At 40.8% G+C, this 25,345-nt stretch overlaps 2 long non-coding RNA genes across 2 annotated transcripts in view; one reads left to right on the top strand and one right to left on the bottom strand.

Annotated features, from left to right (window-relative positions):
- The window catches only part of LOC116446630, a 146,499-nt gene extending 121,438 nt beyond the window's left edge, over nt 1–25,061 (bottom strand). The window contains exons 1-4 of the long non-coding RNA XR_004241293.1: nt 24,895–25,061; nt 20,366–20,390; nt 19,131–19,226; nt 264–6,040 (exon numbers count right to left, since the gene is read on the bottom strand). This is a non-coding gene — a long non-coding RNA (uncharacterized LOC116446630). The remainder of the gene's footprint in view (nt 1–263; nt 6,041–19,130; nt 19,227–20,365; nt 20,391–24,894) is intronic.
- On the top strand, nt 17,888–21,975 carry LOC116446631. The gene is made up of 2 exons (XR_004241294.1): nt 17,888–18,055; nt 21,868–21,975. It is a non-coding gene; the product is annotated as an uncharacterized LOC116446631 (long non-coding RNA).
- Nucleotides 25,062–25,345: the final 284 nt, after the last annotated feature.

The following is a 25,345-nucleotide window of genomic DNA, read 5'->3' as shown; positions in this document are numbered from 1 at the left end:
TTTTAAGGTTTCTTCATTATGTAAAGCTTAGTTTGTCAACCCTGATATGGTGAGAGTCCAAAAAATGTCACCAATAAGTGCCACCTTTCTATGCTCTTACTAAAAAAACAAGGAACTCAACATGGAAATATTTTTAGTTGATTTTCTTACATTCTTAGCACAGCATTGCCAGAAACACGCTAGCACAATTCAGAGATAGTACAGCAGCACAGCATTAGCATTTTGAATAGTTAGCAGAAATAGGTATTTTAAATGAAACTTACCCCCAATGACACACGTTTAATTCAGATTGTGAGCCACAGTGTGCTTTTCCCCACAAGTCACACGACTATATTACTGTCTTAAAAAAGCCATTATTTTAGGTACCTCGGAAAAAAAGAGGGGGGAAAAAAAGTGTTAAAGATCCATACACAGGGTTTCTGCAAATGAATATGATGTATTCCAGAAACAACATGCATTCACACAGACACTCAATAAGAAAGGGACTGTTTACTCAGTTTATAGCTTGAAAACCACTAGGGACTGTGTTCCAGTATGGGAAATTTTGGTACAGTGCATTGTTAATACAAAATAAAAAGCAAGCCTGGGAAGTTAGGATTATAATTTTTTGAAAACGCTTGTTTGAAGCATTAAAAAAAATATTGCCTTCTAATGTCAAAGTACGAACAAATACTTTTTCAGATGAATAAAATCTGTAATCAGTTAGATAAGTGCAATATGCCTTTTTTTTTGGCATTTAATCAAACAATGAAATCACATACACATTTCCTGACACAAAAGACAAATGATGTAATAATCTGAAGGAGTTTCTCTATCTCCTTGGAACTTTGCATAGTTGACTTGTTTTCCATATTTTGTGACTTTAAATGGTGGGAAAATTATATTAAAATGCTTGTAGCAGTTCCTCTAAACTAGCATCCTTTTTGTTTTATTGTATTTAATATAAAAGCAGCAATTATTTGATTTCAAAGTTATGAAAATATGTACCTTATGAGAAAACAAGCAATTTAAGCTTTAATTGGTGTCATTTTTCACAGAACTGGCAAGATTCTTGCATCCCTGGCATGTTGTTTTCTATAAAACTGCAGAGCTGCTTTCAATGAATGTTTTACGAATGTATGAGTTGTTACATGAAGGTATGTGAGTGGATGCCTGGAAATATAAGATTTCTGGGGGGATTTATTCACAAAAGATGCATTTCATTTCATAGTGTATATACTGTAATTTTTCCTTAATACTCCTAATGTGCTTTGGTTCCCATTAAGCATTTCTTCCATTCTTGCATGGGAAGAAAGGGGAGGTATGCAAGAGGGATATTTTGCACAGGAGAAATAGAAATAAAGATGGGGGAAACAAGGGGTGGTGGGGGGGGAAACTGCCTTGAAAAAATGATTTTATGTACATTTTTTGTGTAAAATTAGGCAGCAAGACCAGTTGGGTTTTGGTCTGTTTGAATGGAGGGTTTCTTTTTCTCCTTAATGAAAGGCTCAATCCCTAATTTAAATTTATAATACTCATGCCCTTACCCAGGTGAATAGCCACGATTTTATTTTGTAATTTATTTAAAATTGTACAAATACGATACAAACTAGAGCCCTCTAACACTCATTCCTTAAGGATGCACCAGAAGAGATGATCCCAGTTAAAGACCTTGGATTGTGTGTAGCATTCAAGCATTGGAAGGGGCATGGAATGGTGGAGTGCCCATCCCTGGAGGCGTCCGAGGAATGACTGGACGTGGCACTCAGTGCTCTCCTCTGGGCAACAAGGTGGGGATTGGGCATAGGCTGGACTCGATGGTCTTGGAGACCTTTTCCAGCCTACATGATTCTGTAATTCTGTGTACAAATATCCAACCCCTCACACTAGCCATGGACTGCAAAAACCAACACATCCAAAGTGTTGCAATAGCCCTGCCTCAAGAAGGACAGTTTTAGAATTGAAGCATCCACAAACCTGAGACACGACCATCATTTTTGTCAGATTTGGAGCCTTACAGAGGAGCAGGAGCCCTGTTGATGCTGTGCCACGCATCTTCAACACTCTCTGAGAAGCTGGCAGGACCAAGGTAGGAAGGGGCCTCACTGGCTTCCAGCAAGAGAGCATCCCACAGAATCACTTGGACGGAAGAGACCTTGTAGATCATCAAGACCAGCCCTGCGCTGCCAGTTTTACACTGGTGCCTTGGTCCAGGACTCGGTGTTAGAGGAGGATCAAGGTTGTGTCAAGAAGGGCGTGGAGGAATGGCATGGCTGTGTACCCACCACCCCCATCACAAGGAGCAGCCCCATCCCAGTCTCCCGACGGGTCGTCCTTCCCTTCACACAGAGGCCACCACTCCACAAACACACGTGACACAAGGACTTTGGTGCTTTGCAGACACTTAGACATGACATCACCCAAAAGGACTTCAAGAGCAGATCTTTCACCCTGCACATGGCCCAAACCAGTGAATTAATTCACTGAATATCCAGGAAATTCCTTCTTCCAGAATAACTACATTCCACTAAAAACCCACCACTGCCGCTGGTTTTGGAGTCTGCCCTGTACGATTGGCCACGCATGAGGTGGTGTCTCAAAGAGGGAGAGTGCAGGACTTTTCCCCACCTTGAAAATCAGGAACACCATGAGCTGGAGCTCCCCACAAGCTCCTGTGTGCAGACTATCACAACGCTTCTCAGCTTCCAGCGGGAGGGCACGTTGGTGCTGAGCACTTAATTAAGGGTTCACAGCCATTTAATCCCTCATTTCTCAGTTTGAGATTTTACGAGGCAGACACCAATGCCTTTGGCTCACAAATGTTTCCATTCAGCCTTGTGTTTACTGGAACCAGGAGTGGGTACCTGTGAAATACCCAAATGCAGTGACAGGCTCTGCAGCCTCTCCTCTCCCCATCTCCCCTGCTCACACACTCCCCTTCCTCTTACATCAAAACACCTACTACTGTGACTCTCTATCTGCCTGTGACCATTCCCTTCTTTATACTTCAACATTTTAATTAAAAAGCAATAAAACACTTTAATTTGGGGTTTGCACATAAAAATACAAGTAAAAATGGCCTGAGCACTGGGCAAATACTATTGAAATCTGAGCTAAAAGGCAGTTAGAGTAACTTTAACCACCTGAGAAATGCAATAATCACCCTGAAATGCACAGCCTGGAGTGTTTTATTGCCATTATAAACTGCAATTTATACATTAAAATAAGGAAAACAGTCAGACCCATCCATTTATGAGCTATAATAAATATGGTTATGACATCACTGACAACCAGTCACAAACTTCCAAACACATCCAGAACTCTAAAGCAATTTCACGATTACCTTTTAAATCTGTTTTCTATCAGCACATAGGTATTTCTTGAGTGTGCACGTAGCCACGGGCCTGACTCAGCAGCCGTGTCTTCATGGATGCAAAGGTCTCCTGTATTCTGTAAGATCTTCACTCTATTTTAGCTTTCATAATTCTTTCACCCATCCAGTCTCCTGCTACATTTACATCCTTTGTCTTCCCCATGAATTCCATGGAGGAAAAACAAACCAGAAGTTCCTGACTAGTTGAGAATTATCCCTAATTTTCTTTTTGTAGCTCTCAAGACACCACCTTAACAGCATTTGGGGGAAATGCTGTTATTGGGGAAACCTCTAAAATTACCATTACAACTCTCATGAAGTCCTTCTCTTTGAGTGCTTCTCAACTATTTACACTGGGTGCCTTCACCCAGAAGAGTTTTCCTTTGCATGAAACCTTGAATCCAGCTGCTCAATCACTTTTCTTAGATTCTTCCTTCAAACACCATCTCAACTTTTGTTCTTTCCACTGTTGCAAGTTTCTTGGGGGAGGAGAGTTTCTAAAAAGGATAAATTGTACCTCAGGGAGCAGCTCTTCTCTAAGAACAAGCTAACAGGATAAGCCCATAATAGAAATATAAATCAACTGAAGAACTTTTTTTTTTTTTTTTTTTTTTTTTTTTTTTTTCCTTTTGGAGAGTGTTTTTCTCTCAGAACAAGCAGAGCAACAATTTCCTTCTCTACTGCTCAACTCCGTTCCTGATGAAACCTCTCCTGGTCCCTCTGCCTTCCAGCTGCCAATGCACATGTCACGTGCACTGCTCCTCCATCGGGATCAAAGACCTTTGACTCCCTCCTCAGACTGCTAACCTGGAGCTAATCTGGAGGAGATGAGCCATGGTAGCAGTTCCACGGGCCTGATCCAGCAGTGGCTGCCAAACACGAGGGTCCCCTATGTGGGGGACCAGCAGCTGAAGACATTGAGATCAGAGGGAACTCGCTGTGCTAAAGCCTGGAGGAGCTGGGAGTCACAGGGCAAGGAGCAGCCACTGGTTTGGTGCCATGCTGTGTGTGACAGGCTGGAGCAGGGTATTTGCCATCACAGGGAAAGGCTAAACACCAAGAGAGGGAAGGAAGGGGCACACACCGTGCTGGAGAAGACACAGCCTTTGATACGCTTGGTTAAACACAAAATCTTGTGAGATACAGTGGTTCTGACCCTGTTATTTCACATTTTATCCCTCCTGCTCAAAGCATCTCACTGCCCTTCTGTTCCTCTCTCTGCATCCCAGAGGTGGTCACTTCTCATCTCCCCAAATTTTCCCTTAATTCAACCCAGACTTCTTGCAGAATTATTCCTGATTTTCACTCGACTCATAAGGAAACCATCTCGCCAGGGCATCTTTAAATCCTCCACCTTCTCTTGCCAAGCATCAAAGTCAGCCCTTGGTGGAGTCTTCTAGCACAAATGTACAAGCAAATCAACACTGGTCAGGCAATGATTTAAAAAAAAAAAACCTTTCAAGTACCTTGTGGCCAGCAAAGGTAGGACCGGACATGTAGGATGTGATAGGAGAACAGTGGTCAAGAGAGATTAAGCCTTTTCACAGGCCTTCACATAAATTTCCTTTGAAGACAGACTGGTTATTTGCACACAGAAGGATCCTAATATCCAGCAAGACTCAAGATATTTGTCTCTTCAGTGCCCCTCTAAATCAGATGAAAAGAATACTCTTTGTAATACTTCAAGGAACTGAAAACTAAAAAAAAAAAAGATATATTCTATGGGGCGTTTTTTTATGGTAGTAGAAAACATGGAAAACTGGCAGCTATGGCAAAAAATTTTCAGGCAACTTATTCTATACTGCCTGTAGAACGCTGGTTAATACCTGAAATGCAAGAACCAAGTCTAAAAGTTTGGTTGGAAACCTTGAATTTGGTTTGAAATCTTGGTTGGAGACTTAGAAGAAAAGCACAGATCTCTTCAACTTAACTCAGAATTTTAAAATAAGCCAATAGAGACTGAAGTGCAGATCTAACATGCTTTGTGCTTAAAATATATCACATTATTCTAACAACTACAAAGGAAACAAAAGTATAACAGATGACATCACACTTCAGATATAGTCAGCTACCTACCTGAAAAAAAAAAATCTGCTTTTCAAACAACCAGAGATGGTAAGAAAGGTTATCTGTTTTCAGCACCGAAGTATCACCTCTTCCATTCAGCCAGGGCCTTATCTTACCCAAAGTTGATGATATGACTCTTGTCTCTGTGACTTCACCAGCCAGCCAAGGCAGGACATGGTCTCTCTTGTCAATATTTATAATTTTTATAGTATTTATAACCATATGTTGTATATATTTATAATTTTGCATTATGTCTGCCATCATTGGCAGATATGCATTTAATTCCAGTAATGTTTTCCTTTCCATTGATGAAGACATCATCCATTGCTTCAGCTGCTTCTCCTTCTTTCAGCTACAACAGTTTCTGCAGCACATCCACATTTCTTCTCCAGCACCATCCCACACTGCATTGGGTCAGTAAAATCCCATGAAAGAACAAGGAAGCCTTCAGATTTTGGCAACAAGTTCAGTGGTAGGACTGCAGCTTTGTAAGGAAAAACATTTTCCTGACCACAGAGGAGATTTGGGGCAGGTCCATGAGGAGGGTCTCAGTGAAGCAACGGTGTTCATATTTGAAAGGGTTTACTCTGAAGAACTGCTGTAGATTTGGGTGATGTGGTGCTGTTGGGGGAAAGGAGAGAGAGAAGCAAGTAGTTAAAAATAATCAACATTAGTGATTGATGGTAAAATAGCACTGGGAAGATGCTGAGAGGAAAATAAATAAAATAAAGCTTTTTTCCAGCCTTCATCATGTAGCAGAACAAGAATATAATATATATTTTTTAATGTAAGCAAGTTAATATCTCTCTTTATGTTCATAACTGAGCAAAGGCAGATAGAATACCAAGCAGAGGAAAAGCTCTATTTTTAGTCTGGCATAACTCATGATGAAATACCCACGGACAAACATCCCCACCCAAAGCTTCTCAGCCTTGTGTGTGCAATCTCAGTTGTCCTAGTGAAAGGAGTCACTTTGATGGTCTGAATTTTAAGAAAAATTGTAATAGAAATTCAAAATGTTGAGAGAGATTATGAGAATGGGTGTGCACAGGTGTTTCTCAAATATATATTCTTCCAAGACAATAAAATTTTATCACTTGGAACTTTACTTAATTTCATGGGCTTTTCATCATCAGCACATACAAGTTTTTTACTGGCACAGAATAATTTTTCTCCCTTTCATCAGAAAATCATTTCTTAGTTGGAAAAATAACTCCTCAGTGCTCCTTATTAATATCTTTAATAATTTAAAATGTTTATCAGTTTACTGTATCCTAGAAATCTAATTATTTGCAGACTTTCACTTCAAATTGCTAATGGGACAAACATCTTCTGGCCTCATTGGTTTTTTAATTTGGGAGGAGTATTGGGTTACAACAAATGCAGTGTGTGATCAAAGATTCAGAATATTTGACCTTTTCATGGTTAACCAACTGATAAGCAGGGATCACTCTTTCTCCAAACACTGAGAACGCTGTTCCTCTCAATATTTGATAAATTATTTGCTATCCAAAATGAGTGTTCCATCACTGTAGTGCTCTTGTTCTTTGATTACATGATCTACACTGTAGAAGCAGGTGGCTACTCTGAATAATTTGCTCTGGCCTTGCTTTTCTCTGAGGGGTAGTGGAAATACTTTTGTTAGTGGGAATGGCAGGCTAGGAGAGGGTGGAAGTCAGACCAGTGGAATGATAAGGATTTTAAACCTTTTCTTAGGGTAGAGAGCAAGGACTGTGTGTAGCTTAGTACTTGAATCAACAGGTTACTATGTCCAGCCTTTATCTTAGTGACCAGGGCAATAGAACAGTGAAATCAAAATGTATTTCTAACACAAAATTCAAGCTTTCCTTTTTAAGACCTCGAGTGAAAATCAATCTGTGCAATTGCAAACCAAGCCTTAACCCTGCAAAGACATATTTATGTGTTTAGCTGTACCCAAGCTGAGCAGCACCATTTTCATCAATAGGATTCATCATGGGACTACTTAGAGACATTAACACTAATTAAACACAAGCATAAAACTCTTTGCAGGATTGAGACCTAAATGACTTCAATTTTCACTAAAAATTATTTTCATCTTGTAATTAAAGCAAATTTTTGCTACTGGCATAGTATCTGATCTCGACTTAAATGTATGGAGATAAAACTCTGTTAGCAACAAGTGGCTTTCAGAAAGCCAATAAGAACAGTGAAAATATATGCAGTTCAGTTTCTGGGTGAAATCTGGTTTCTAAGTTCTCATTTCTACGTTGTCATTTTTTATTTTTACCATGACTTCACTACTAGCCCATAGTCTATGACTTTTATTTTCTTTATATCTTATGGTCTATTCCTCATAGATATGTTTTTTAAAGAAAAAGATATCCATGAGGATATTGAGTACAGGCACTGGGCTTTTTCTGAGGTCAAAGTCCTGTTCCTCCCAAAGTTGAAAAGTGAATATTGGACTCATGACCAGCATTTTGTGGTTTAAAATCCAAGAATCACTTAGCCAGCTATTTCCCCAGCACTGTCAACCACAGCAGAGAGTCACATCTTAGGACTGAGGCAGTTAGGCTATTAACAACATAAATGTGGGTTTGGGGTGGGTTTCTTGTGGGGGTCAGGGAGAACGAGTAGTCCCCTTACTAAAAACATACCAAGGGTTCAATAGCAAAGCCCATCTGACATTTTAAGTCATTACTATAAAAAATATAGCTTTCTTTTTAATTTTCCTTTTCTTTTTTTCTCAGAATAAATGCACTTTTAACTTCTCATGGGCCACTTCCAACTACTTTTTTGAAATGACATCAGCAAGCCAAGGCCAAAAACTTAATATGTCTGCTCAGTAAAATATTACTATTTATATTGACCAAACAGTTAGGGAGGTCACTCTGCCCCTCTACTCCACCGTGGTGAGTCGTGGCAGTGCTGCCTTCAGCTCTGGTGTCACCAGCACAGGAAGGACTTGGAGGTCTTGGAGTGAGTCTAGAGGAATCCACGGAGAGAGTTAGAGGGATGGAGCACCTCTGCTATGAGGAAAGGCTGAGAGAATTGGGAATGTTCATCCTGGAGAAGAGAAGCTTCAGGGTGACCTAATTGCAGCCTTCCAGAACCTGAAGGGAACCTACAGAAAAGATGGAGAGGGACTATTTACAAGAGCCTGGAGTGACAGAACAAGGGGAGATGACTCTAACTGAAGAAGAATAGGTTTAAACACGATATTAGGAAAAAAATCTTTACTGTGAGGATGGTGATGCCCTGGCACAGGCTGCCAGAGAAGCTGTGGTTGCCCCATCCCTGGCAGTGTCCAAGGCCAGGTTGGACGGGGCTTGGAGCAGCCTGGGATAGTGGAAGGCTTCCCTGCCCACAGCAGGGTGCTCTAACGAGATAATCTTTCAGATCCCTTCCAACCCAAACCGTTCAATGATTCTATGAAGCCCAACCATAGCCATGGCCACGGGTATGATGGTGAGCTTGGAATCTGGAGCAAGATGGGGGAGCACAGAGGAGCAGCACAGCTCAAGGAGTGACAGCGTGGGCTGGAGCCCTTCTGCCACCACTGCCCCACCACCATCGGGCTCGGCATAGAGACAAGGAGCTGAGCACGAGCTATTTCTGCACCCTGATTTAAATTGTTATTTATACCACTGAAATCCTATTTTGAGTATTTTGAGCTCTATTTTTAGATTTTTGAACAATCTCGTGACTCTACTGCACATGTGATCCGGGAATATCAGGAAATATAACGTTAACCAAAATATTCCTTCAAAGAGGGTTTTTTTAGCCTCCTTTCTGGAGCTGGATGGAAATGATCACAGGACTTCACCTCCCATACCATTCCATGACACACCCCCCACCTCTGTGCCACTGCCAGCTCAAGGCTCTGAAGCCTTGAGACAGCCCTAAAATGATGTGATTTACTCAAAATACCTTTTTTTTTTAATCAAAAGTAATTGAGAGAGTGGGAACATTCACTTGTTCTTTGCTATGAATGTGCCTCATATATTTCTTTAAATCTCTCCATATGGGCAATCCACCAGGAGAAATAATTTTTTATACCTTAAAAATGAAAAAAAGCTGAAAATTTCATGCCACTGAGGTTTGAAGAGGAGGAGCATTGTTGTACTTACTGAAGCTGACAACTTCATCTTTTTCTTGGGAATGCCTGTAAAGAAGGAAATTTAGCAAGACCTTTTAGCATAGGGACAGGAAAAGGGACAAGGACTGCCCATCATGTCTGGATTTCAGTTTTCCAAGGCAGAATCACACATTAAATTTCTGCAGCAATGAATGTTGTAGCACAGCACTCAATTACCTTTCCTGTGACTAACATTTCTCTATCAAAGGACTCAAACTTCCCAGTCCTTTTATGGCATCAAACCATAGTGCCTGATTTGCATTTCCAAAAAGGAAATTGTTTTCCAGAAGACGCATGTGGCAGCAAGAGACTCTGAACAGCATTCTCATAGTAACACGCAGTAGCACATTTCAAGCCAACTAAATTTACTGAGTGCTCCTCTATGTTTTCAGCATGTTTCAGATAATTTTTAAGAGCCCAAAAAGTGAGCAGCAGGCATGGGTGATTTATTGAAAACATAGTCCTTTAAATCTCTCCAGTTTAGAGACAAAGCTGTCCTGCAGGACAGCGTCAAATCCTCTGCACAAATCCAGGTAGATGATATCAGTTGCTCTTTCCTCATCCACAACACTCTAATCCTATCACATCAGGCACTATTTGCCTGTAGTGAATCCATGCTGGCTGTCACAATTCACCTCCTTATTTTACATATTCCTTAGCACAGTTTCCAGGACAATCTCCTCCATCATCTTGCTGGGCACAGGTGAGCACCTTCCTTTTTCCCCCTTTTTAAAAATGGAGGTTCAGTTTCACCTTTGCAATCAGCGGGATCTTCGCTGGACTGCCGTGCTCCTCAAACACGATGGACGGGGTCCCAACAGCTCCATCCACCAGTTCTCTCAGGACACACATAGATATGTCTCCTCATGTTCCACGACTTGTGCAGCTTCAGGTTCCTTAGATGATCTCACACCTGATCTCCCACAGTCAGCCCCTGTCTTTGCCTTCTGCACCTTGGGTGGTGTGGCTGGAGCTGTTCCCAGTGAAGACTGAGACAAAAAAAAAGCCCTTGAGTAGCTCAGCCTTCTCCATATCCCAGGTAACCAGATTTCCCATTTCCTTATGGGAAGCCCCACATTTTCTCCAGTCTTCTTTTTATCTCCTTCTTAAGATATTAGGAAACCAACAAAAAATAGAAATGCCAACCTGCAAATCCTTGCGGGTGCCTACCTTCACCTTGGGCTGAACACGTCACAGATCAACGCTGACACACACAGCTCATTCCTGTGCCCCCACCTGCTCATGTATCACAGTCCATGTGCTCTGGTGGCAGCACATTTGGTGGCAACATAAGACACCATAAGGTAGAAACTTCATTCCCTGCTTTTGTCCAGGAGCCCTGCTCTCGGTCTGAACATCACAACCTAGATGCTGTCATGTAATGAGCCAAAGCTACTTTAAAATCTATCTATATGCTCATAAAATAAACATAAAATGATGATAAAACTGAGGAATAAAGCTCCTAAGTAATGGCCATATTGGCTGTAGATTTGACAGTAAGACAGACCCTTATGGAAAGTGTACTTGGTCAATTTATGTAAAAGTTGGTCACGTTTGGTTGCTCAAGGTTGTTTTGCCAAAACCAAGACCAGGCAAGAAGCAGAAGATGTGTTCCTATCGCACACTGCTTTAGTGCTTCTTAGTGAAGTCTTCCCACCTGTGAGCCCCTATAATTTTTCAGCACATTAGCAATCCATCCAAAATTAGATAAAATATAATAAAAATCTATAGCTGCTCCAATTAGTGGATACACAACGCTTTCTCACATAATGGCTTCCAAGTAAAATATCCTCTTCAAACTGAATACGTATCTTTCCTTTTTTTTTTCGTTACCTTCCTTAGTCATGATATGAACATGATAACTGTCAAGCAGAAAGCTGAGGCGAGCAACAGCATTATGTTTGCAAAGGAAGTTATTTTTGGAAGATATTTTTCACTTAGGGAAGGGGGAAAAAGATCCAACTGAAGTAAACAATTTAGTTCATAATCATCAACACAGGGACACTGCACAGACATTTCCTTTCATAGGTCACTACATTCATTGGATTAGAATTTGTTAGAGGACTGAAAACAGTAAATGATAAAAACTACTAGAAGTAGTAGTCCATGAAAGAAAACATAGCCAGCTGAGGTGAAAATTAGATCACATTATCCTGAACCTACCTGTCCTGCAATTCAGGATCCAGTTTGCATATGCATAGCTTGCTATAATGAAACATAAGATTTATTAAAGATTTCAGCAGTGGGAAATTGATTCAGCTTGTGGAACTCCTACCAACAAAAAAAAAAGACAAAAAGGAATTATTCTTAGATCAAAGATATTTTTTGTTTTCTGGGGTTTTTTTTAATCATCCTCTGCATAGCTTTAACATTAGCTAATACAGTGTGATGCATCAATACACTACAGCAAATTTTCTCTGCTTTAAATATCACCCTCATTCATACTGTGATTCAATTTAAGAATCATTCAAAGATAAATCTAAATAAATAACAAGCTGGCTTTCAGGCAAACAAATGAATTTGCATTGTTTTATATTCATCATAAATATTTCACTTAATTACTGAGGTACTATGTTCAGAAATACAAAACAACATTATAAATTTATTAGCACTGTCCCTGCTGATTTTACAGAAGTTCTGTGGAATGTAAGAGCCAAAAGTAGAAACAGGCTCAAGAGCATAACCAAAAGAGCAGAGGCTGCATTCAAATGCCAAACTGGATTGACACCCTCTGCTTTGCTCTGCATATTTACACCAGCTAAAGCTTCCTGTCTCGAATCAGGTGTTATCCTATTTATTCTCAAAACCCAAGGTCAATGAAACCCTTTTCCTTCTGTTGACTTTAGAAAGCTAAACATCTGAATCAGGCTGCTTCGAGTATTATCTCAAAAACTATCACAGGAGCTATTTTTCCCCTCATTGTAAAATTGTGAAAACGTAAAAGGATGTAACAGCATTTTTCAAAGGTTTAGGGAGGTCAGCTGTGTGGAGAGAAAATAAGAACTGCTGCTAAAACATAAAAGGTAAAGCGCATAGCATTTATCCTCAAAATTATTTAAGTTCTTTTAATGGCTCTAAAGGCTATGAAAAATGTTTTTAAAATGTAAATATGTGGGTCTTTTAGAAGAAGTTATCCTTCTTTGTAAACCACAGTATCACTGGTGATTTATAATTTTCAGAAAATCTTAATCCCACAGGAAACATATAAGAGTTCCTCTTTATTTTTAACCTAATGCTGGATCTAACATGAATGCAGTTTTTATTATTAGTGAAAAAACTATTATTTTTATTTGCTTACAATAAATTAGGATAAAATCTGAAAGAGTGCAAGTATGAAACCATTTTAAAAACAGATTAATCTTTTCCCTTTACCTTTGAAACAACTTCAGATGTAAATAAAATTGTGGCTATCACATTTCCCTAGGGATTAAGTACTCTTACTGTTCAAATGTCATTAATTACCCTTAATGCCGTTATGAACTATTTGGAGATTATCATTATTAAACTGTTAGAGTATTTCTTAATTCCTCACCAGAAAGCCACAGAGTGACTCGCTGAGCCTATCCTCCCCCTCCTTTTGTTGAAATAACAATAGCCTAGAGGAATTGTGTCTGCGAAGAAAAAGTCAAGAAACAACAATAAAACACATTTTGTTGGACTAAACAAGCAGTAGAGAGAAGAGTTTGGGTTTTAAACCACATTCTGTTTCATAAGTGGAGTATTTGGGGCTGGTGCAGCCCCATGGGAGCAGCCAGGGTGCTCTGAGGGACCGGGGATGCAGCAAAAATCCCTCTTATAAAAGGGTCTTATCTGCAGCAGGCCTGTTTGGGCACATTGACATCTGAAAAAATAAGTTTTAGGATCCCAAGGATGTTTCACTGGTGTAAAAAACAGTCATTCAAACAGAATATGGATACTGCATAGGCTGGGTTTGGTATCGAAAACACTTCATACTCAAAAATTCAAAATACATTCTTGTCACAACCTCCTCCTTTTTTACAAAACACTGAAGCACTGAGGATTTTAGCACAGTTGTTATTTAACTGTGTCACTTGGCTCTCTCTTTGAATAACCGTTGGGCTGGGAGGGTTTGCTCCACCACAGAGGCCACGTGGTCCTACTACAGTTCAGATCCTCAGCTCTTCCAAGACAAATCACAGTGCCCGGATTCATGTTTTGAAGTCTGTATTTTACTTTGCTGTTATTATCATTATTATTATTAAACTTGTGTTTTTCATTCAAATGCATGCCAGCACCTTTATACTCGTGTGTTTAAAAACAAAAGTAATGAGTTTAGCTACAGGTAAATTTGATCAAACAGAAAAAAGGCTCAATGGAAAGTTTTAATGACTACCTGGAAAGGTGGGAACAGACAAATCTAAAGTATTTCCTCACTTCTGGGACTGGAAATCAAGCTGCTGGTCAGTTTGAAGGCAGACATTTAAGACCCACATTCTCCTACTTTGTGCTTACACATTAGAGTAGCTGCTCTGGGGATTTCTGGGTGTAATATTTGAAACAAAGGACTAAGGGGATTTTTCCAAGGGTGTGAGCAGAGGACAGACCTCAGTGGTTCTGCTGTCTTGGTTTGCATTTCTATCTCCCCTCGCCTCTATTCTGGGGGAGTTCCCAATCCACGCCTGGAGCACTTCTGGTGTTTTTATAGGACAGGAGAGGTGGCAGGGGATGCTGCCAGTCACCAGCTCTGTGAGTTACCCCAAATCAGCCAGAAGGGTTATTCTCTGGGTGTCTGTCCTAGGAAGGAGGGGGACACTAGAACAGGGATTGCTGAAAAGCAGTGCTGCTCTTAGAAATGGGGAAAGAGCCTCAGGAGTGCCATCACAGAGTGACACTAATGAGATGGTGTGGTCTGGGATGGGAAAAAGCTTTTCTCTGCCTCTCTTCCTGATCAGATCTATACTTTGCAGAGGCCATGGCTCCCTCACAGAGCTCTGCTGAAAGGTAACGCAGCACTGGGGATCTGTTATGAATTATTCCAGTGAGGAATGTCTGGCTTTTTATGGTTATTTTAATTGGTGACAGTACTCACTGCTTAAAGTACTCAATCTGGCACTGAGGTTCTCCCATGTCCTGCTCCTTCCCGAACACTCATCCAGAGCTGCTTTCTCATCCCTGTCAGAAGCTGCTGACCTGTTACTGTCCTTGCTCAGGCATTATCTGGTCTGGTCTGTGTAACACCAACCCAGGGCAAGCACTGACATATTTCACCAGAGATTAATACTCAGGCTGCCTGTCCAGAGAGCATGGAAAGCTGATAAGTGCAACAAGCTTTAAAGCAAACCTGAACTCGACCTGCTTTTTATATATTTTGTTCACACCAGTAATGAGCAGCTCTGCCTGTTCTTTGGTACAGAAAATAGGGTTTATATCAGTGAGAAAGCATCGCTGCCAGACTTGTAGGCCTGACAGAGGAAACTGAGCTACACACCTTGATAAATCTTTTCTTCTGAGCACCTCAGAGAATTTTACTACCAACAGTAGCCTTTACTTTGCAATATTTGTTGAAGACAATCATCATTATGCTCTTACAAATGAGACACGATGACTTAAATGTCTTGCCAAAGGACAAATGGAATTAACAGCAGTAAAAAAGTCAATGTCTCTTGCCCACTGATTCAGACACAACCCTTCCACTCTGCTGGGCAATGGAAGTTTGGTGGGCTTCAGATCCAGGGCTGACTCAGGTCATTGTGCATAAGACATGGAAAACAAAGCCTACATACATGATTCACCCTCCTTTTCCCATTTGGCTGGAGAATCAGGAGCTAAGACCACTGGCACTCACCAGAGTACCCGTCTTGGCCCCCTTTCATATTACGGATGAAAGAATAACTGTGGGCTATGAGCAGCCCCCTTCATTTAAGCTCAGAAAAGAGGAAGGAATATGAGCTCAGCAGCTCCTCTCTCCAGCCTCCTTTATCACCCATCCCTCACTACCTTCTCCTCCTTGCCTTGCTCCCAACTCCTCACTCCACTCCCCATCCCTTTCCCACAAGCAGGGCTGTTGCTCATCCATCCTAGATCACCACATGGAAAAACCCTTATTTTTTTTCTTTCCCAGATTAAACATACAAAAAGACATGACAAGCCCAGAGAAACTACCTGGGGGAGGAGACAACAGGCTGCCAACCATCCAACCAGAGGGAAAGCAGTGGGAGGCTGGAGATGGGAACCACCACATCTCCCAGTTTACGTCCTTGGAGCCACCACGGCTCCCAGCCCTCATTCCTTACTATACACTGCTCAAAACCAGCCCACGTGTTGTGCTTTGCCGGAGCTTGGGAGGCTGCTAACCCCCGGCATAGGTCATGGAGAAAGGACTTTCCTTTCATCCCTGCAGGCAGCTTTTGGCAAAAAAAGGCCAGGGAATAATCACAGGACAGTAGTGACTCACTGTTTCTGTCAGCGGAAAGAATCTCTACTGCCCAGTGCTCCTCTTCTCCCACCTGGCATCACCACCAAAACCACCACACCGATGAACGAGGAGGTTATGCAAGGCTGTGAGGCCGGAATATTAACTTACAAAAGTCAGGAATGGTGGGAAAGGGCTGCCAGCTTGACTGTATCAGCTTCCCTGGCCTGCTAGGAAAAATAGGTCAAGGTTTTCCAAGGTGACCAACAGTTTTGGATGTCCAGCTTTGTGCATGTTTAAAAGCAAAAAAAAAAAAAAAAAAGGAAAAAAATTATTATTTTGGAAAAAACACTAAATGTCTATTAGCGAGGGGGGAAAAAAGGCAGCCAGACAGCTGCGTGTTTCAAGGTCCTTGCGGTTGAGCACCCCAGAAAAAACAAATTACCTTGAGACAGAAGCCCCTGAAAAAAAAAAAAAAAAAAGTCAAGCACTGTGTAAAAAACAACGGAGGAAAGCCCGTGGGTAAATAACTAGTGGGAGCTCACAAGAGCACGGCTCAGGATGCATGTGTGTTTCTACTGCGGGAGAGAGAACAATTGAATTACGAGGAGCTCTTAAGCAAGTAAAGTAAACATCTTTTGGCAATTTAGTGCTGCACTTTGAAGCCTGGCGATGTCATACAAATGGTGAAATAGCACGGACACCCTTCTGCTGGCTAGTTTGTTTAATATGGTGAGTTGGGAGATTTTGGAGCACAGCACTCTTTTATGAGCTCACAAGCTGGAGGAGGGAAAGTGTGGAAAGAGCAGGAGAGAGATGTTTGAGCAAAGCTGTAGTTGCCCGGAGCCTATGAGAAGCAGCACGAGCGGGAAGGGGCTGCAGTGGGAGCTCAGCAGCATCCAGGGGGCTGCCACCACGGGAACAGACCCCAAGCATTCCCCCACCCTGGGAACAGAGGGGGAGAGAGAGAGAGAGGTATGGGGTGAGGCGACAGAGATAATCACATGAGAGGGGTTAATTGCTATAAATATCAAGAATCAAATCAATATGTCAAGATGTGTGTTCCACTTTTCACATATATGCGGCACGTAAATGAGAAACGGAGAGAGAGGGAGGAAGAGCTAGAAAGAAAAAGGAGAGACTACTAAAGAAATAAGCCCCCCTGTACAGACAGCCTGACGCCAGATGGCTTCTTCTAATAAATATTCAACCTTAACTCAGTTCCCATGTAACTTTGTTGTAAAGCTGCCAGCACACCCACACAGATCTGGGCCAGCAAAATGATTACAGTAGTACAAACAAAATAGTGCAATAGAGGAAACAGGCAGACAGGGTCCTGTATACAGAAAGACAGAGCTGTAAAGATGTGAGTTGATGAACCTTTAGATTTAATACTGAGAAACTTGAAATAATGACTTGGGCAGAGGGGAGAAAAAGCCTTGGTATGGGAGGGAAATACGCTGACTTATTTTTTCCTCACTGTTGCTTTTATTGTTGGGAATACAGAGAACATCGTTCTGCTAAGACAGCAAATGAGGCACTATAAATCAGTTGCTCTTCTGCATATTTTCTGCATTCAGCTGGAATTCAGATACCTTCCCCAAATCATAGCCCAGCTTACATTTCCGCTGTCTCTTGTGCTCACACAGGGCATGAGTTAAAAAGGGAGATTTTGTGCGTGACAGTTGTTATATTAATTGGGAAGAGAAAGAGGAGGTTTGGTACATTCTTCTTAAGAAAACACTGGCTCAGTGCTCAAAAACATGCATTTCAGTTGTGTGAGTGTTTTTGCCCCGAGCTTTTTAATTTCAAAATTGGATTATGAGATCTGAATATCAGAACACACCATGTTGGCAACCCCAAAACTATTTAAATAGGACCTTGACCAAATCACGATCTAGTGCTAAGATTAGGAGCGAGGGAAAGGCAATGAAAAAGGACATGCTTTGCAGAAAGGCTTCTACTGATGAAGTAAAACAAAAAAAAATATAGGCATTAGAAATTAAATTTTAAAAAATGCTAAGGATTCATTCTATTGATTTATTGGCTCTTTTCATGCAGAATCTCTTGAGTTTAGAGGATGACCTAAACTTCTACCTGCAGTAGGTGTTTAACAACCACCCATGAACCAGCAATGGATCAGGTAATTAAATTATGCATTTACTTTGGTTGAGAAAGAACCAACATGAGGCAAAGCTCTTCTTTCTCAAGAACATAACCTTTTGGTGTTAGAACTCATGATGTGCTCCTGGAAGGACATTATTTTGCATGATACAGAAGAGTATAAATAGAATTAATAAGACAGAAATGAAAAGAAAAAAAAAAAGTGAGGGGTGTAGGCTGAACGTCAGAAAATATTTCCTGGTTTGTGAGAGTCTCCCTCTGCAAAGCAGATCGACAAGGAGATGTAGTAGGCTGTAGAGTCAGGCTTTCACCACTTCCCTCGGGAGATTGTCACTGGAGGTTTTAAAAACAAAGCTGAGCTCAGCACTAGTAAGTATGCTGCAGGGAATAACCCTGTGTTGGGCAAGATATGGACAAGATCAATTAACAGATCTCTTCTATGTCTACTTTCTATTATTTTTGACTGTTGGGAAGAAAACTTTGCTAGAGAAAAGCCTAAACCTCCCTCCACCCCCTGCCTTTTCTTTTTTAAAGAGAACAGAATCTCTGGCATTGCGGGCTCAGCTCTGTTCGTTACAGCGGCGACGTCTCTCCCACCAGTTTTGCTCTGCTCACCCTCCGTCCCCACTCTTATTGAGAAGCCCTGGAGAGAATTTCCTGGAGAGAAAAGAAAGGGGAAAAAGAGATCTGAATCTCTATTTCTGATCTTTCCAGACCCCTTTATAATATTAATCTATTCTGAGCAGCACTTGACACTTCCTTCCCACCCACCCCTATTAGGAATCAGCCGTGGGTTGCCTCCTTGCGCCCCTTCTTCTCCTGCCTTAAGGTGCATATTACAATTCTATTCTTATCCAGAGCACGATAGCATCAAACGAGGGAAGGAGTCTGGGTAAGCTCCACGCCTGAAGAAATGCACACCTTTTGTTTATGGCAGCAGGATGAAAGCCATGAGCTGGAGCCGGACACAAATCTGTCAGCCCCTGGGAAAAGAAGCTGCTAACGACGCGGCTCCGCAGCGCTGAGTACCCCGAGCACATCAAACAATCCTTCATTGGCTATGCTGGCTTGAAGTTCAACATATCTGTGCTTACCTTAATAAACCAGGCCCGAAAAATCACCGTATAAAGCTTAGAGGTGCTTAGAGGTACAAGGACACCACTTGGACTCCTCCGGCGCTGAGCTTCGTTCTGCAAACGAAATTGGATCAAAATTAGGGCTAAATTCAAATCAATTTAAATCCTCCCCACACACTTTGTATTAAAAAATATGCCAGATATTGAAGGGAATAAAACCAAAGCATTTGGAGTTCTTCCTTGTGGAGAGGCAGAGAGATGAGCCCATGGTTAAGAGCAGCCATTTCCCTGTGGGCTGGGGTGCCATGGGGTGACCATACAGCACAGCTCCTCTGAATCAATGCACAGACTTTGGTTTTTACATTCATTTAATAATGACAAGTTTCTATTAGGTTTGTTTAGTCCAGAGAAGAAAAGAGACAAAGGAGCACCAGGAGAAAAAATCATGGAGAAAATTAAATAACAAAGAGACCTTAGCAGAAGGAAAATGATGGATGCAGAAGGTTCTACCCCACCCTCTCCATGTTCTCTCCACTGCCAATCCCATGGTCCCAGAAGAGGAGCCACAGCCTCACCAGCAGGCAGGGCTGGAGCAAACCCCAACCCTCTCTGGATTCTCAGCTAAGCACCAGAATAAGTCAAATAAAGGCAAAATCAAGGAAAGAGGTGAACTGCAGGCTTGGGGGAATAAAGGGAAGAAGGACGGAGCTCTGCAATGCCTGGAGACACCCAGGACACAAACAGGAATACGAGGAGGTTCCAGTGAACTACTTTTCCTTGCACTTGCCTTGGCTGAATCCCCCCCATGAAATCTTCGCCCACATCCCATCTCCTCCTGCCACGGAGCAGAGAGGGCAGTTTTGGCCCAGTGCGGCCGCAGTGGCTGGGGGAGTAGAGAGACTCTACAGCACAGAATATCCTGAGTGGGAAGAGATCCACAAAGATCACTGCATCCAAATCCTGCACTGGTGGAACCAAACTCCTCCGAGCCTTTCAGCTGGAAGGAAAGTGGCAGGATCACTGTCCCAGAGAGGAGCTGGTGAGGGTCAGCTACCCAGCTATGTGAGCCACCTGGATGAACACTTTGCTGTCATTCAGTTTCTGGGGATTCTGCCTGAGGGATCACTGTGCTTACAGACTCAGCACCCTGCTGGAGACCACCAGGATTCCTTAGGAAGGCATGCAGCTGGATGCATTACATCCACATGATACAACTCCTATCACACAGGATTTCTTCAGAGCAGGGTACTCACCTGGCTACAGCAGCAGCAAATCTCACTGTTGCAAACAAATTTAAAAAAAAATAGTCAGGGAAAATAACATCTGTCAAGCTTACATTTCTTTGCAAAATTCTCTGTTGTCTTTGAATCACAGGCAGTGATTTTGGACACGAGACTGAGCAGAATGCATTGTTGATGCTCTCAGCCATTAGTTTATAAATTGAATAAGATAGATGTGTTCATTCATATGAACTAATGTAGTTTTTCTTATGAAGGTTTCATATTATACAAATCCATTAGCATATTTACAAATTAATCTTCCCTTAGGAAGAAAAAAGATCAAAGATTTACAGAAGGAAGTGCTTTATTACTTTTAAACTGCCTTTTTTTTTAAGGAAAGAGAAAAAGAAATGAAGGGAAATTATGTTGAACCATAAATGTTTCTTTATGACTACTGTACAGCAGCTTTGTGGGAGATTTAAATTTACTAAAGGGCAAGGGGGACTTTAAGCCATCTATATGAGTTCAGTATTAAAAATATATATACATGACAGGTGCCCATATAAGTTCATGCAGTACAAAACATTCCATAAATGAGCTCATTTATCTGAGTAATTTAAAAAGAGCTTCTGCACAAGGGGAGATATTTAGTATGAATTATAGTCCGTTTACCTTTCATAAGTTTTTTCATCACTTCCCATACCTCCTTTGGTGCTACTGAAAATATCTGTAGTTATCAAGCCTTATATTCAACCTTGCTATTCCCTATTCCCAGGAAAGCCCTATTGGTGAAGTGACTCCATGTTCAAGATATGCAGCTTGTAAAGCCCTGCATGCAAGATTATTTCTTCTTCACCGATTCCAGATAAAACAAGATCAGGCTAAGAAATCTTTTAGCTAAGCAAATAACTTGAATAACAAAGAGTATTCCAGGCAAAGAAAAAAAAATCTCTGGGTTTACCCCCAATCGTTTAGATTTGACTCAGTTGTAAAAGATTCCTCCTTCCTTCCGTTTTCAAAATGACTTTGTACTATGATTGGAAATAAAGAGTAGTAGAGCAGCAAGGAAATGAAATGCAAACCTTTAATGATTTATTAATAACCACTTTCTGAGACATTTCTAACTACTAAAGAGAAATCAGAACACTAAATACATTAAGATCTTCAATGGTGGGGGGCAGAAGGGAGAACTATTGGAAAGTTATGAAAATAACAGAAAACTTCCAAGGCTAAAAAACCACCTGACAACCAAAGCACATTTTAGGTAGAGCTGCTCCTGCCTTGGGACAGGAGCTGGAACCAGACGACCTCTGACATCCCTCCCAGACATAAGCTTTGTACTTCTATGCTGAAATGTTTGAAGATCTTTTCCAACGTGTACCATACATTTATTTTTTAATCCTTTAGGATATATTCCAAAGGAAAACTTCAAGGCTATTACTAAGACTAGAGTTAAATCATCATTCATGAACAGAATAACACTCATTTTCTCATGATCACTGCACTCACTCAAGTATAACTTCTTTCACTTCTAGGAGCTTGCTGAAAAATTGATGTTAGATTGATGAGGACCAGAAACATCCAGCTTTCCTCCTGCTCTCCACTACACATCCAGCAACAAATAAAGTCTTCTATCATCAGAACAAGCTGTGGATTTGCTGTACTGGAGTCATGGACACAGATAGGCACATACAGAGAGTTCCCTGCCAGGCAGGAAATGGTTTCACAGGGTCTCATTGGAGGAAAGAAAGAGAATCTCAATAACCACACTACTAAGGAACAGAAATTTTAGTGCTATTCAAAAAGTTGCACATTCCCTCTTCACAGGTTTCATCACCAGTGACTGAAGCCTACACAAGGAGCCAAACTGGACTTGCTCTCCTACCTAGCCCCTCTTCTAAAAAAATCCTCTCCCCCTCCATCCACATTCCACCTATCCTCACGAAGAACACATGCCTTTAGCAAGTTTCGAATTAAGGTTATTCTTCCTCTACTCCGGAGCTGACTTGAATTGTAAAATCCCTCCACATCCTCCTGGATCCCATTCAGGAGTGGTCTCACTGAATAACCAGGCAACTTCATCTCCATGTCTTTCCCTTTGTTTTCCTGAGGGAAGATCTCCAAAGGGTTTCCCTGTAATAGTTAGAGGGGAAATTCAGCGTCATCTTTTGTTTTCCTTCAGACACTACATTTGGCTATCAGAGTGCTCACAGTTAGCAAACCAGAACTCTTCAACATCTCAGTCAACCCACTTGGGAAATCAATAAAAGATAAGACTTCCCATGTTTCAGTGCCGTGAGAGTTGGTAAATGCTTCTAAAGTGCTTTGAAAACCTGGAAAGGTGCAATGTTTTTATAATGGCCTGAATACTTTGTAGTTCCACAGAATATTTTATTCCAAAATCTTAAGCTTTTACAAGTAACTAAACCTAACTACAACAGTCCTATGAGATGTCTGTAAATAAACAATAGCATTCAGGATACTGCTTAGTCCATCATATCTTAGTCCAAAATACTGACGTCAGATACTGTAATTTATCATTCATATGATCTTCTAGCCCTGCTGAAGTCTACGAAACCTTTCTGTTGGAAATATTATTGGCAAACCTACTCAGTAGATTAATGCTAATTAGCTTAGGGTGGGAAAGTTGTGTATTACTTGAAATTTAGCTCACAAAAAGAGAATGAATAAGCAAAGAGGCATGTCCTAGAGCAAGCAGGAGAGAAGTCAATAACTGAGGTTCAACTATACAAAAAAAATAATATCTGTGTGTATATATATATCTACATCTCACCAGAAAAACCCTTAGGCCAGTGTTCTCTCAGTCCAAGAGGCATTTAAGGTTAGGACCTTACACTTTCCAGCCATTCCACTCGCCAGCCATCATCACCTTGTTAAGGATACTGACTACATCACACGTGTGAGAGAAGTTTGGCACCACAAGTTTTCCAGGTGAAAAAGTGTGTCATCAATGAAGAAGAATTACAAGTCATTAAACTGGAGTGCATGCTGTGCATGCCTCTTCAATTCAATATAGGGAATTAAGAAGTCAAATGCCTGTGGCATTAAATATGAATGATGAATGCGAGAAATAAAATAAGTAGAAGAGAAATCTATGTGTTTCATTACATGAGGTAGCTGTGCCACTGGCACCTTTTGCTTTTGTATTAAAAAAAATGGTCTAAGATTAGAAAGCAAAGAAAACTCGGTTTTTAAGGAAATCCATGTATCCTCGTGATGAGATTAAGAAATAAGACATTTTCCAATCTAGATTCCATTCTAATAATCTGAAAAGATCACAGTGGATGATACTTTATGAACCAGGAATTGAGAAGAATAGCGCACACATCTTTCTTCACAATGGGCTTCTGAAAGAACAGCCAATATTTAAGGAAAGAACACAAACTATAGAAAAAGAGCAATGTCAGAAGTGACACATTATCCCATTTTAAGGCATGTGTCTGACTCCTTAGAATACGAAGGATAAACAACATGAGCCACAAAGGCTTCTGTGTGTGTCACAAAGAGAACGGCATGGGAAACCACTTCTCCCGCTCTCCAGCGGAAATGGTTTCTTTCACCTCCAATCAAGTTTCAGAGGTATTTTTATTTATTTACACATGAAGGGCTGTGAACCAAATTCACCTCATCATTTTGTACAATAAATTGAAAAATACATCTACTCAGCAGCCTCACCAAGACATGGAGCAGTTGGAGTTGTGTCCCCCCAGATAGTCAGATGTCATCTGCACCCAAGACATCCCTCTAATGAACATCCAATATTAAGCAAAATTCTATGAATCTTCTGAATGTGGTAGAACAAGTGACTGTACCCTGAAAAACTGAGACTTGAGAACAGCCAGGTAACATCTAGAGGTACTAAGAAAGAAACAAAAATATTCAACAAGCTGGTTGAATATTTTTCAAGATTATGAAGATGAGGGAGAAGAAATTCTACGAACCAATCATCAATTTCACCAAAGATTGAAGTAAAAAGTGAAGGAGTGCTTGGAAATAGAATACATTAATGAGAGCGTATTAGTGATTTTTTTTTTTTTTGCGTGTTTGGTGATTAGGAGGTTCCAAGACAATGTGATACTCAGATAGTTGAATATCAATAAATTTTGATCCATTTTATATTACTTAACAGTATTTCTAGATAGATAATGAAAACAGGAGCTGCTTGAAGACCTGCAAAATTTTCTGTTCCAAATGAGCCAGCTCAGAAACTCTCACTGAAACACAACACACCATTATTGATAAAATTAAATTCTCTTGATTTTTGAGGACAAAAGCATGAATTATATATATGCATAAACACATAAATATAAATAACAGATACAATGCATTTTGGCACACGGTGTGTTCTCTGTCCCATGTAGTCTCATCTATATTTTCCTCAACTTCTTTTTAGGCACTAAACGTGAGGTGTTTTCTTCATGTAATTTCCTTCTCACTACCATTGTTGTGTGATAAAGCATGATGAGGGTGGCATGGATCACATTCCAATTACCAGAATCACTAAGGAGAAAAAAAATCAACAATTTGAACCAGACACTCACCAATCCCAGAGCATCTGATATGGAGGCTCCTTTAAATCACTTAATACAGTCTGGCTTTGTGCAGGCACCTAGAAAGGGGAGAATATTGCAATTAATCCCCCAAACCTCAGGCACTGCACCTTTTTACAGGAGCTGTGTCCTTTCATGAATTCAACATGTTTTTTAACATTTAACACGTGCTTTGTTGTGGGAACTGGGTCACTGGAAGTTTTCACAGGTTTTGTTTTTTTTTCCTTCAAAACTGCCATTGTGGAAAAATCACAACTCCACCAGCACTATCCCACCACATCCTTAATATGGTTGATGGAATAATTCAGATGGTACAGGGATCCTTGAGAATTTGAATCTGAATTAATTTTTTTAAAATAAGATTTCTTTCCCCCAATGCCAAAACTAAAAATGATGTAAGTGCAAAAATCTCTGTAGTAAATTAGTGATAAAAGAATAAAAC

This window comes from Corvus moneduloides, chromosome 7 (genome assembly GCF_009650955.1).
Source record: "Corvus moneduloides isolate bCorMon1 chromosome 7, bCorMon1.pri, whole genome shotgun sequence".
Classification (NCBI taxonomy): domain Eukaryota; kingdom Metazoa; phylum Chordata; class Aves; order Passeriformes; family Corvidae; genus Corvus; species Corvus moneduloides.
Note: the sequence above shows the minus strand (reverse complement) of the source record. Positions and strands in the feature narration are given on the sequence as shown.